Source organism: Lepeophtheirus salmonis, chromosome 4, assembly GCF_016086655.4.
Source record: "Lepeophtheirus salmonis chromosome 4, UVic_Lsal_1.4, whole genome shotgun sequence".
Classification (NCBI taxonomy): Eukaryota; Metazoa; Arthropoda; class Copepoda; order Siphonostomatoida; family Caligidae; genus Lepeophtheirus; species Lepeophtheirus salmonis.
Window position 1 is genome coordinate 39,251,875 of NC_052134.2, and position 15,236 is coordinate 39,267,110.

The 15,236-nt window shown below is 29.7% G+C and overlaps 1 long non-coding RNA gene across 1 annotated transcript; it reads left to right on the plus strand.

The window, feature by feature from the left end:
• Positions 1-11,256: 11,256 nt before the first annotated feature.
• On the plus strand, positions 11,257-13,271 carry LOC121116452 (uncharacterized). The gene is made up of 2 exons (XR_005863863.2): positions 11,257-11,305; positions 11,420-13,271. It is a non-coding gene; the product is annotated as an uncharacterized lncRNA (long non-coding RNA).
• The last annotated feature ends 1,965 nt before the right edge of the window (positions 13,272-15,236 follow it).

A 15,236-nucleotide genomic window follows, 5' to 3' on the forward strand; every position in this document is an offset into this window, starting at 1 on the left:
ATCTAGAATACATGTGCCAAGTTTCTTTCTCGTATCGAGAATATGACTGCTGCCAAGAGTGGTCACATTGAGTGATTGTGGTCATTATTTAAAAGTTTTTTTTTGTTTTTTTTGTAAAACTAGTTTTTCAATAAAAAGTACTTTTAAGTATTTATGTGTAGAATATTGTATTTAAAATTATTGAATAACAGAAAAAGTTATGCCTTTGCCCAGCATTGTCAACTCTTTCCACTTATTAGGGCTTGAAAAGTCGCTTAGTTAAACTAAAATGCAGGCTTCTTAAGCTACTATTAAATAATGTACATAATTGACTATCTAGTAATTAATTTTGGTTTTTTTAAATTACTATTTTTGAAAAAATGGTAGGTTGTGTGCAAATCACAATTTTTTACAATTTGTAACTTGTCTAAAAGATGGAACCAAAAAATTTAATATACATGCATAATTGAAAATTACTTGAGATTAAGAAAATTAATGCAAAAGTTGACTTTTTCTTAGTTGGCTGATATATTGACTGGATGATCAAATTTGAAGGGTTCAAATTGTTTTAAATAGCCATATTATAAGTATAAAATATAGGTTGTTACATAGAATACGAGTTGTACTTATGTTATTTAGTTGTTTATATATACCAATATATAAACTATCAGATAAGAAATCGCGAAAATAATGGAAAACGGCACCCGATCTCACGAGAGTCCACCCAAAATCATTCCTATTGTCAAGACGCAACTTTTGCGAAGGTTAACCCTTTGCTATCTCAACTTTCGTTTTGGACGATAACCTCTAATGTACATGACCATTTGGGCATTCATTCAATCTCAAACCCCCATGTAAAAAAGGTTTTAGATTAGATGTATCATTTTCCTTTCACGATAAGCGTTTCATTCGCATCAAACCTCTATAGCACTTCGTAGGATCTTAAGAAGAGTCTGTCCAGACCAATAGGAATCCATGAATTGTTACTTATTGATACATAAAAATAAAAAAAACTTCAGTGATGAAGTACTTTGTATGAAAGTTAAATTCTTGTGTAGGGATTGACCTTACTAGCCAATCCCCAATTGTTATTGCTGGTTTTTAATATTCCTTCAAAAACTTAGTGGGCATTGTACTAACTGAACCACTTCTGGGCAATCACAAAAACAGATATCTAGAAGTCTCTAGACTAAAATTTCAGAATGTGAAGTCTCTCTCTGCATCTTCTACATTCGATTTATTCATAAAAAGGGTTGAAGTAGACATCCTGTAGCGGAGAACCACCTTTCTTTTGAGCCCATGACAGGGTTGCATAATATTTGTTTTAGTACATCTTCCGACGGTTTACAACTTAAGCGAAGGAAGTATTTACGCACGAAATCAACCGAGGAACCCACAATTTGACTTTCAATGGATTTCTTGTAGATAATTGAAAGAGGTATGACCCCTAACGCCACGTATGATTGGATGGAGGGTTATAAAAGTTTTGTATTATACTGCTTAAACAATTTTTTAACTATTTTAATAAGCCTAAAGGTCATTGTCGTGACATCTGTGGTTTTGCTCCACAACTGTCTAATTGCTGATTGTCCTGATGTCTTGAAGAATTCATCTAGATAATGTTTAATCTGGAGAGCAAGATAGTAGATGTTTGTTTTTAGCATTTTTTACTGCCGTGTCTAGGCTGTTTTTACCAAGCCCGGATCAAATATAGAATCTCAAAAGAAGACAATTTTCATCCGTCTCTAAATGAGGGTTTTTTTCTTTTGCAAATATACCAAAAAAGAAAAAAAAATCTTTGTCGTCATTTTAACCTTCAAATTTGATCATCCATCCTATGCTCATAGTCGAATTTTTTATTTTACTAATTCAAATTGCTAACTTATAAGTAAGATGTTATAATTAAGTCGTTATGAGACGTACAAGTAGTGACTTGTATAATCTGCTTATACAAGTTAAAATATGTAAAGGGAGAGTGCAGGTCAGGCTGGGATGGAAATAAAACCCAGCCTGACCTGCACTCTTAGTAAGTTTTTACGAATACTTCCTACAGCACTTTCGAAGAATAACCATCTATTAGTGTTGCATTAGCTGATGTTTGTCACTGTTGAGTACACCAAATCTTAAGCTGTGACATATTTTCTAAGCTTACACCCCAAAAGTATTTTAAGATTTTTTTTTATTATTTTCTTTTGAAACTCAAGTTTTAGCTTAAATAATTAATCCTTTTGCTCCCAAGACACACCAATATCCTATAAATAACAACATTTGTTTTTAATCCGATTTTTGTTTTCTTTTTTGATAACTAAGATGTCAAACACACTTTAATATTTAATAATGCTTCGTCAAAAATTTGTTTCAAATATTTAATAAGCCTTTGAATATGGTCCATTTTTTATATATTAAAAAAATCAACTTCAAACATATACAATATTTTTAATTTTGAAAGAAATGGTAAGTTAATCATATATATATATATATCTTTTATGTACATATATTGGGATTTGTATGTTTAAAATATTGTTTATTTCTAATGTATACATCCAAAATCACTATCTATAATTGACTTGTCAAGCAGAATATAAAATAAAAGTACAAAAAATGGATAATTAAACTTATATTTTTAAGGACAAAAAACTTCCTTCAAGCCCAGAGGGACACCAAATGGGTGAGGTAGATTTTTTTAATTAATTTGAATATAATTCTAGATACTTTAAGTAATCAACATTCAACAAAAAATACTTCCTGATGCCTTTAGGGTTTGAAAAGGTAAAATATTTTTTATTTTATGAAAATATGGTTATTGTTCGTTCATTTAAAAGTTAAGTAAAGATAATCGATTAAGTATTCAGTACGATATAAATGTTTGAAGTGAAAGAATAACTTAGGGCAAGTTGCTCCACGCTAGTTGGAATAAAAAAAGGAAAAATACAAAGCCCTAAAGCCTCCAACGGAATATTTAAAATTTGTTTAATCTTAAATAAATATCTGTTATATATTTTTAAATATGTTAAGTTTAATATGTTTGTGTTAAAATTATACTTAATTATCCATCTAACTTATCCATCAAATTTTAGTGAAACTTAGTATAATGACCCCAGTTTTAAGCGTGTCACCACACTAAACGATTATATCAAGTTTTAAAATTTAGAATTGTAACAAAATAGGAAACTTGTTTAAGAGGTTACCTGCACTGAGCAGGCTCTTTATCAGTTACCCTGAAAAGCCACTAAATAAACGTCTGCTATAATATGAATATGTTTATTAATTTATGAGATTATTCGAAATAAATACTTTTGGTTAATTTAAATTTTGTTTTAATTATATTGCAAGTCGCAAGGGACAGGTTCTAAACACGTCAAACAGGGAGAAAAGTGTCACCCGAATCAAGGCTTTGAGCATGCTTTAACAGACGCATCCAGTCAAAGATCTTGTCTATTCTTTTCAGATGATACAAAATTCTGTGAAACCCAGAAGCATAACTTGAGGAACAATAGATGGTTTGCAAAAATTCACTATAATCTCCCTAGGATCCTAATGGTCAAGTGCCCCCACTAAGTTATGGTTCTTGGTGTTTTTAGGAGTGAGGGTCATGTAATACTACTCTTCATCTTCAATGTACGGGCAAGTGTAAATTTTCAAAACTTGTAAGCCAAGTCACTATATATTTTACACCTTAAAATTTGCATTTCATACTTTTAGACCAAACGGAAGCATTTTGAGACCTTAAAGATCCCCGAATTCTTTTTTTTTAAATTAAGCTCCTCCCTAATGTACATAAATAAACCTTGTCTTTTACAGCATTATAAACATAATAAATTCTATGTTGGATGACATTTATTAGTTTATTTTAACTTACATACATATATATCTAATATACAATCTAGACTGCCCCGTTTTTGCATTCATATATAAGTTATATAAGTTCAATAACTGGCTTTGGCAAAATTTTAAGGCATCTCATGTCATTATTTGCGTGATACAAGGAATTTAGTCGAGAAAAAAATGCTATTTTTGAGTTAAAATTAACCATTTTTATGATTCTGGTTCCGTTGAAAATATAATGTTTTTGAGTACAAAATTATTCTTTTCATATTTTTTAGTATTGATTTTATCAGTTAAAAATATTGTGGAACTTGCTTTGCTTAAGGAGTCTAAAATGTGCTCAATCATTTGTATTTTCACTATTTTATCAAGACTTAATAACATAATAATATAGGCCCACAAAATGAAAAAATATTATGATCATTTTGCCTGACATTGTTCTTATATTTAGGGATTTTTATAAATATGTTCATATAACACTTTTTATGCTATTAAAAATACCTGTCATAAATATTTGATGAAAATTATATTTGATTTATAAATTTTGTCAAATACCTTAATTATAGTAATTTATTATTCTAAGAATTCAAAAATTCGATCCAATATAACATTATTATTTTTTGTTTTTAAATTAATTGTAGTGTAATTCGGGATATTTTCTGTGTTAAGGAATGTGTACAAATTAGTGTTTATATTTATTAATTTAATTCCAATAACACAAGAATGTACTACTCTTAAATTATGTATTTTTATTTGATTTAACATGAATGATTACTAATGTAAAGAGCTTGGTTTAATGCTGACTTAGATATCATATCATTATGTGAATGTATCGCATGATGAATAATATTTAAAATCATAGACAACGTAATATGAAAAGCAGTTCTAGACCCAAACCAAATAAATACTCTGTTTCATGTCTATGTAAGGTTAATTTTAAGGTTACTTCAAAGGTACTATATTATAATATACAGTGACAAGTGTAACAATATCAATTATTTTGTCATGTTTTACTAAACTTCGGAGAAATAGATCAACTAAGGTAAGCTCCTAAATCCCCAATATACATCCTGTTATTAGTCATCTCCCACGTAATTTATATTCCATAAAGAAATGTACATCAAATATCGATTATATATTCCTTATAAAAAATATAAGGTGTAGTAAAAATAAATTCATCAGAAGTCCATAATTGATTTTTTTTAAACAGTGCTTATGTGATGTTCGGACTCAACGATTTCCATTATTTTATCTACATTTTAAACAATTGGCCTCGCAGAGCCTGACATCTTATTTTTTATCTGTTTAGGTAATTTTTTTATACAAAATATTAATAGGGAATCGGAATCGTTCCTAAAGATGGTATCAGTTCATCTTTATTGTAAATATTCAGAATATTAAGTTTGTTCAAATAATGTAGATAGTGATACATTAAGACATTAAAAGTTATTCATGGTTACAATTTTGTATTCCATTGAAGTCATTATTAAATATCTAAAGATTTTTATAATGAATGTGTAATCAGACTTTTAAAACGTTATTTTTTAGAGGCAACAATTTTAAATTTTTTAGCAATGTATGGTTTGCATTTTTTTAAAGTTCCTACAAATTTATAAAACCATGTTTAATCACTTATTTGGCACCCTGGTATTTTATCTATTAGGTTGAGTACATATTTTCAAATCAAAATGGGTATGTAGATTATTTTCTTGTTTAAATGAATAAATAAAATATATTGTTGGATACCAAATTCCAAACGCTTGTCCTAACAGTACACTCTAAAATTCACTTAAGGAGATTATTAAAATTAGACTAATAAAATCATTGCAGTGTGTTTTTAGTGAAATAAAGACTTTGTAAATTTTATTTTTTAAATTCCCCTTACATTTCACTGCCAATGAAAAGAAGGGCGAGTGTACAATCCATTATTACATTTCCTAACTCAAATTGAATCCAAAATTTATTATCCTTTCAAAATACGTCATTGATTTTTTAAGTGATTACGTCAGAAATTGAGATTTTATATAGAACATAAAGATAAATTATATTGTTGCAGTCGTAGCCCAATTAAGATATGTTAATATTTTGATTTGTCTTCTTTTGATTACAATCCATGATATTAATTTTGAAATCATAATTGTTAACATTCTATGACAATTAAATAAATTATAATATCATAAACTAATTTATTGAATCCAAGAATAATAAATCCACCGAATATTATGTCGACCTTACTTCACTAGAACAAAGTTTACAAAGATTTTATTATCAGATGTCGGTGTTTCTACTTAGACCCCCCTCCTAATCAGTATTTTGAAGTATCAGAATTTGGTAAAACTTAAAGTAAGTCATGTTAAACTATAGGGACAACTACTGACTGATTTTGGCCTTTTTTTTTTTAATTTTTGGAAGAAAGGTTGCGAGTTAAATATCTTTTTATATAATGAATGAATGACACACAAAGAAAGTTAAATTTGACATTCTAAATAGCAGGGTTTTTATTTTACTTTCCAAAGTTTTTAAAATTGGTCTTAAATTCTAAATATAAAGTAATTATTAGTCCAATTGCTCATGAAAGACGAAGGATTTGTAGTCCGCTATAAGTTTAAGTCCATGCTCTACTTGAAATAATTATTTTCAATTTTTTTACTAGATTCCGAGTGAAATTTGCGGTTTTTTATTCCTCTTATAGCTGCTCCCAGCTAATCTAATAAAATACTATGATAGCTAAGCTGTTTTATCCAAAAAGTTCTTCAAAACCATCTAATCTTTCAGTTTATTTTTTATTTTTAAAAACCGGTAAGTTATATTTAATACATATTTATTAATTATAAAAGAAATTTGTTTCATGCAGGAATAGTTTTATTATGACAAGCCCCCGGTTCGTCCAAAAATAAAAAATAAACTGTTTCATCTAATAATTAGTGTTCTTTGTAGAAGGTATAGAAAGTTTTCATTGGTGGCACAAATTTTATCATAAATAAAGGTGACTCATATTTAATATTTTTAACAAATGAAATCGACAAATTTCCAATAAACTTTCATGAAACTGAACCAAATATTTTTTTTTTTTTTTAAATAATAATAAAAAAAGACTGTACTAAATACTATTGATGTCAATTGTGATCATTTTATTTGAATTACTTCAAATACTTAAGACCTTAACCCCCCCCCCCCTTAAGTGGCTATAATTTTGTTTTGGATTGATGAGAGACAAGGAAGGTAGGGGAAAAAATATATTCTCCTTATAAATGTAATAGTTAATTTATTTTGTACAATATGCAAATATGAAACTTTAATCATGTAATAACATATTTTTAATATATGTAGAGGCACAATCTATTATGTGTGTATATACACGTACAATAAAGCTAGACGTTGAAGAAATTTATTTTTATAAACAGAGAAGGATTAAGTCCTTTTATTAGTATTGAGGTGTAAATTTATATAAAATTTGGTTTTTTTAGCACCCCAGAAAAGTCAACATCAAAAGTACTGACGTCAATTGGAAATCCAGCTGGTTTTGTTGTTATTATTTACTCATTAAAGGAATGAGTTTGATTGGTCGATTCACAAATTTGGTTTGTTAATACATGAATTTGATTTAAGACATTATTTATTACATTAATGCTAAGTAAACAAACACTAGAGATCTAAAAAAGATGTAATTACACAAATGCAACTCTATTTCAGTTATCATATATAAGTTTTTCTAGTTGTCAGAACACCTAATTTTGTATTTTTTTATCAAAACTCTCATTCTCCTTAGTTTGGCATTGCAACTATTTGATGTGACAACTAAAAGCTTAATTCGGGCATAAAAGGTAAAGTTATATAACTTTTTTTTTCTAGAATAGTTTTGTGAAAAAATATCTGAGCTCTCAATACACAAGCAAGTTAAAATGATTTAGTTTTTACAAGTTGTGTCTGGATTATATTTGCATTTGTTGATTAATTATTATTGTCAATTTCTATCAAAAAAATATCATGATTCATACCTTGGAGAAGTATAATATATATTTAAGTAATTTGATTTCCTTAGAGGAAAATATAACAACATTAAAAAGTCCTTCATCATTGATTTTAAGTATATCTTGCATATACTGAGGATCATTTAAAGATAGTATAAATTGTCATTTTCGTTTAAAAATACGTACATAATTTTTTTTTACTGTTATATATATTATATTTTTACAGCCTTATAATCATTAATCAAACGTTGCCCAAAAGGTATTTTACATATATTTTTGTTGCATATATTTTTTTAATTGAAATATACCTTTATTTTTTTTAAATGAAGCATGGAATTAATTACAAAAACTGCTTTGTTTAAAATTGAGCGTATAACGAGAATAATAAAGGAGAAAATATGACGTCACAAAGGAATCAAATTCGAATTTTAAAAATACAAAACACAAATACAAAATTTAATAAATTTGGTAAACGTTTGCTGCTAAGCATAATTGGAATTTCTATACGTTTATTAAGTCAAAAAAAATATCATGGTTGTTTAAAAAAAATATCTTTAAGAGTAACATATTTCTATAATAAAATAAAAAATATCTTGTTTGAATTTTTTTTCACTTTACATTCCTTGATTTTATCAAGCAATAAGGGATTGCGTCTATACCGTTTATTAAATAAAGAAGGCATTATTATGCTTTAGTTGAGAAAAAAGAAGAAAAATAATAATACTTTTTCCTTTTTATTTATTTCCTTTTTTACTAATTATCATCCTTATATAACAATATATATTTATAATTTTAATTAAATTAGTAACTAATTTACACATGTAAGCACATAGATAATTCGTCGATTTTTTAATATCAACTCATTTTCTGTTTCCTTGATTTGGAAGGGTTTACCTAGAGGCATACCTCTTGCTGTAGAGTGTTGGTTTTAAAGTGAGCAATTTGGATACCATGTATGTTTTGATTTCATTTCTAACTGAATCAAAAAATAATGCCAATGGTACGAATTCTTCAGTTCAGTTTCTTCAAGTGTGCTGAGAATACCTTTATTGCTACAAGTTTTATAGATCTTCATATAACTGATCAAGTTTTTGACTAGTGTGAGATTATTAAAAGGTGCTGCTGAAGGAGGTGTGTCTGTTAACCACCAAGAAAATTAACCAAAAAAAAAGTGTACCTAGGAATTTAGTTTCTGTTGTTATCCAGTCACAATTACAACCCCCTTAGATAATTTTTGAACTGTACTTTTGATGAAGAGATTCATCTTTATAGCATAAAGAAGCCTAGACATCCACCTTGCTTTGTATAAGGCACCAGGTCAGATGAACTATAAAAAAACGTTATCCTCTCCCTCACTAATGTATAGATTATTCATTATTTGATTTCACTTTTTATACGCTACTTTTACACCTCTATAGCTTTAAGATTTAAAAATAAATAAAAATGAATTCACTCAATCATTTTGACCTACAGAATCCATAAAATCAAAGACAAACACACTATGGACCTTTGTTTATAGCTTTAGGTAGACCAAATTTAGAATAATGAATATGCAAATTTGCAAAACGCACCCTGTAACTTGAGCAGATTATCTAGGATACAAAAAACTTTCTCCTTTCTGTAAAATAACATTTTTGAGGTACCCGAAATAACGTTACTTTATCATTTTTTCTTGTGATACATGCAAGATTTTATTCTTTTTGCAGAATTCGCCTTGTTTACTTAAGCTTAAGAGTGTACTTATAAATACTGCGTGTTAGGAGACATTTAAAATCCCTAAGTTTACCACTTAGGGAGTGGGGGATTAAGTTTTAAAACCATGCCGATATTGTATATATGACGTTTTGGGGAACAGGGGATAAAAATTAAAAAGATTGACCTTTATCTTTTTATAAGAAAGAGTGATATTTTCTATAATAAAAGTAATTTCCTATAAAATGAAATAAATAATTGTTTAAAAAACCGGTATTAGATGATGAAATGATTATAAAAAGGTCACAAAAAGGTATTTTTCAAAAGTTTTGTTAAAAAATAAAATAAACTAATTATCGTATAAAAAATCATTGGTAGATAAAAACCACAAAAGTGATCTTGGGAGGAGGGTTGTAAAAATTATATAAAAAAAGAATGTCAATGTTTATAAATGACCCTTAGTCATAAAGAAATATCCATGGTATCCTCAACGGCCACTAATGGACAAAAATGTATCTACGTAGACAAGTCCATTACAAAAAAATTGCTCACATGCTCCATGGTTCACCAATGGGCTTATATATTTGAATCTACTTTTTATAACTTGGTAATCAAAATATTTATATTAACAAATTTGAGACTTTGATGAACCAAGTATTAAGTATTGATAGACTATAGCTTAAAGTTTTTCATTTGAAAAAACATTATTTAAACGAAAAATCTTAAATACGTTTCAACTACAGGATTTATATTTACTACACATATATTAAGTGTTTTATTCGGGAATAAATAAAACCTTGACTTTTCACTTTCTTGAAGAACATTTTATATTATTAAAAAAGTATACTTTTTTAGTGGCAAGCCTTTTTTCCTCGAATCATTCAAACTTGCATATAATAACTCCATTGTTCGACTTATCAAATATTTGTTACTTTCTCGAGTAATCAACATACAAAAATAAATTGAATTGAAGAAAATATTACAGTTCAGATATAATTGTATCAATCAATGAAACCTGACTACAACATACATGTATTGTTGTTGCACTTACATCATCATAAGTATATACAATACATATGTAAGTAATTACATAGATAACGAAGTCTTGACGTTCATTTAATTATAAAAGTATATTGTATACCTTTGTCTATATTATTTATTAGAAGTATTTGGTATGCACAAGAAAGTCTAACAAATGTTCTTCAGATGATGTGCAACATCAAATAAGTAAAATATGTTTATATGTAAAAGAGATTATGTGTTTATTACTCTGCGTACCTTTAAGTTAATAAGTATCTTTCAATCATATATTATTAATGGGAAAAGTATACTTTGATAAATTAATCAATAAATATATCAAATATTTTGATTCATCTAACAGTAATAAAGAAGTGCTCAAAGATTTCTGAGCGTATAGCTATTTTTTAAACCCATTAAAACATACATCCGGTCAATTTTTGAATATCATATCACATATTTAAATATTTAATATCAAGCTTTATGACAAAATTGAAAGATGGGTTAAATACCAAATGATTTAGGTAAGAGTATTTTCTAATACATGACAATTTAAATAATAAAGGGGAATGACGACATGTTGAAAGTATAAAGGTACTTTATGATGTGCAAGAATTGTCTTCTTTACAATAATAAGAATAATTCTTTAAATAGTTTTTCCTACATAAATCTTGAGGGAAGCTATTTTGTAGCAAGCATAATTTTCTCGTGATGTATAATTAACATTGAGCTTGGAATTTTACATTTAATTATGTTTTCAGTATAGTTTCAAATCTTATGAGAGTTTGCCAGTCGTGTCGGACGTTAAACAATTCCTACAGGTAAGGACTAATATTTTTATTTTGTGGCATTTTTATGGCAAACCTTTGAATCAAAAATTGGTAATTCAACAATTGTCTACACTTTTTATCAATATGTCCTCTTTCATTCTATAGGATGGCTGCAAAACGGGAACGTACAGAATAACAACTGGCCTTAATGAAGTTTGTGCACAAGTTGTTCCACTCCTGCATGATCCCGATTTTCAGTGCATCGACATTAGAGTGAGAAGTCTTGTTCGTCTAGCCCTCTAAAACACACCGAACAGTGAAGTCCAGGGGGTTCATGTTGAGTGAGAAAGAATACCAACAGTCTGTTGGGCAGAAGGCAGTAATGTTTTCCCTGCAAAAATGCTGCACCTTGTTGGACGTGTGTGCCAGGGCCCGGTCTTGTTTCAACACATAATTATCCCTGGAGAACGTGCTCTTCAACCATGGCAAGATATGGTACATGAGGACCTTGTAATAGGCGTCCATATTGACTTTCTCGTTGGCCTTGAAGAAGTAGGGAGGCATCTTGCTGGCGTCGGAAGCCATGACCTGAGTTGGATATTTGGTCCTCAAGATTCACTTGACCTGAGCTACTGATTCCGCAAAGAAGAGATCATTTCTCTTGTTCAGAACAGTGTCATCTGTGAAGATCTTCTTCTCGGAGATCGTACACCCTCTGCCTTTTTGCTTGTTGCTCCAACATTTTTGATTGCTCAAATACAAAACAAACATCAATTTCTAGCTTTTTGTCAGCCTTGAACTGAGACTAGAATGTCACGAAAGTGAGTCTAATTTTTGATTTCTCCCCAATGTATAGTTGACACTTTCTTCTTCTTCAAATGGGGATTTTTCCCCGTAATCTCTTCCTTCAAACGCCTTAATAACGCTATATAATATTCACTACTATTGATATTTCCCTTCTCAAGCTAGTCTTGGGACGAAGTTCACCATATGCTGTCCACTCATATGACAATCGTTATAATTACGGAGTGATTTTATGGATCCATATTTCATCCATTATTCCGGATTGACACAAAAATTCCTGTTTTTACGTTTGAACATGGTCAAACATTACTCAGAACCATCAGCACGTTTTTGTTTTTGTCAACAATGAGCAAATGCAGCAACACAGATTTCACATGGAAAAAATTTCATGCAATATAAACGTTCTTCTGACTGACTTAACTATGTCAGCTAAATCACACAATTTCACTTACCGCTCACTTTAGACGATTTTGTGGACTTTTTTGATATTTTGGCTGTTACCGCCTTATTAAGGCGTATACTGAGTTTTATATCATTGCTGTATCTACGACCACGTTTGAGTTCAGCAACCTAACGTTAAATTATTAGAACTGACCGAATGGAGTCCTCATAATACTTTTTAAGCCAATATTTTTTTCATCAGAAAAGTCTGCGAGATTTTGCTGGGTTTCCTAATATTAATTAATAAGGCAAGGGCTCCAGAGCATCAAAAAATTGAAATATCCCCATGTGCATTCCCAAAATACATATTTGATGCCACGATTATAGTCTTTTGAAGAACACATCGATGGATTATCATATTTAATCTAATAAAGCATATTTATCTTTAAGATCCTTCAAGTTTTTCAAATGTTTGGACTAAATAATTGATAGATTTTAATTTTTCATCCTTACATGGAAAGAGTTAGACCATTTTTTTTTTTTACTTTTGTCGATAGTAGACTTCAGCATGACGTGTAGCATGATTGATCATAAGATAAATGATGTGAATTTATAACTATGTCACATTTATGTTTTTAATTAAGTTCCAAAGATACCTAAATTTTAACATTTTAATGGCCAAGTTGTGACATCATCCCATATGCATTCATCGTTTAAGTATCAAACTAAACTATCGTGTATATAATGTATTTTTTCTACACTATTTTGTAATCTTAAAATAAAATAAAAAATTACAATTTTTTTTTCATTTAATAAAAAATTATGTAAATTATTATAATAATGATTGGTGCTGTTTTTTTCTCAATTTGCCACCAAATAGAGTAATCCAATTAATTCAGATCTGGGCTCTGAGGGGGCCAAAAGTTCTTGTACTAGAAGTTCATGTTGCAACCTATCAACTCTTATACAATATTTGACGTATGGGCCGGAGCCCCGTCCTGCTGAAATACGTGGCCTTGTTGGAATTCTTAATGGTCTTGGTAATCTATGTGACCACATTTTCCTTCAACACAATCAAGTAGTCAGCCGCCAAGAAGTCCAGTTGATGTCACAACCTCAAACATTATCAAATAGGCCGGATGTTTGGTCTTGATGACTGTCCTTATGCTATTGTCAGCGTTACCGAAGTATACCACCCTATCATTTTGCTTGTTGTAGACGGGATCAACGGTAATGGTATTTTCATCAGAGAAAAAGATTACCCATTTGGTGTTGTACTTCAGATCATTCAAGAGTTGTTGACATCGCTGAAGACAGATTTCTTTTTGACGTTAGGACAGAAGTGGCCCCTCAATTCTTTTAAGCAATTTTTTCTAGCCTTTTGGATGGCCTTGCCCACAGTAGACCAATGCACCTTCCTCTTCTTGTCGTACTATGGCATCTTCATTGTTGGGTTGAACTTAAAGGCCTCCAATATGTCTTCAGGTTTCCTTTTGGTGGGTCTTCAACTCTTGGGTTTGTCCTTAAGGTTGTCCCCATCAACCAAACAATTTCTGAACCGACAGACTCTGGTCTTGCTGACGTTTAAGGCCTTCATGATGTCCGAAGTGGTCCTCCCGGCGCGGATTATATTGCCTATGGTGGCTCTTCTTGCCTCCATCCCGATATATACAAAAATTTTATTTATAACATGTACATGATTTAAAGGGTTAGAATCTAAGCTATTTCAAAAATAATATAAACTTTAGGATATATCAACAACAACTATTCAAAATTATATTTTTAGAAGGGATCATTACTTTTTCTACACCCAATAGATAAATAGTCAAAAGTTTGAATTCTTTATCAGTGATGTGATCCATCACTTTTTTCTTTTTCCAATAACTATTACAATTATAAATAAGGCATTGGTAAAAATATATCTCACTTAAAAAAATAGTATAGACATAATTAATACACATTACGCTTATATCCTTTAAGCAATTATGTAATTGTTTTGCAACGTTTGCAAAGAATGGCTTCAAGACCAATCATTGGAAACATCTATCAAATATAATCCTAGTATTGTATTAATGTTGTGCATGGGTGGTGCTGTATTATATATTTTTGAGAGATACATGTCCAATTTGACAAGAACATATTATCATTCAAGGTACCTATAATTAATAGCTCTCATTGAGGGTTTTGGAATATGGAGCATATGTCGAAGAGAGACAAGTACACAGAAGAGGCACAGAGTTCATTCTTGAATTAAAGACAAACTTTACTTTTTTACATGTGGATTGGGGGGGATGGGAGAGAGAGTCAATAAACTTGCACATAACTAACTCTGTTGACTCCTTGCGGGCTTCCATTCTCAAGTCAGTGACCAACATGGACAGGGATCGTGTTCCCCATCAGGGTCTATACCAGGTTTAGAACCAGGTTGAGGCCGGAGGTAGTTGGTTTGAATGATTGACTTCACTATGGAGCCCTACATGTAAGAACAAAATATTTGTGAACTGTTGAATTAATTTTGGGAAATAAATTATATTATAAATTAGTCTTAAATTTTCCGGATTTAAAATCCCTACCCGATATATATATATAATAGTAAAAAAATAATACATATTATACGATCTACTATCTTTAATAAGCTCTTGTGACAGGACCGTCCACAGCTCTCATACATTGGGGGCAACAAAACATCTTATTTTTTAAAAAGAGAAACAAAACAGGTGGTTAAAATTACTATGGTTTATGTAGATACACATTTCAGCTCTCAAACTTTCAATGCTCTATCAAAATTTAATTTGAG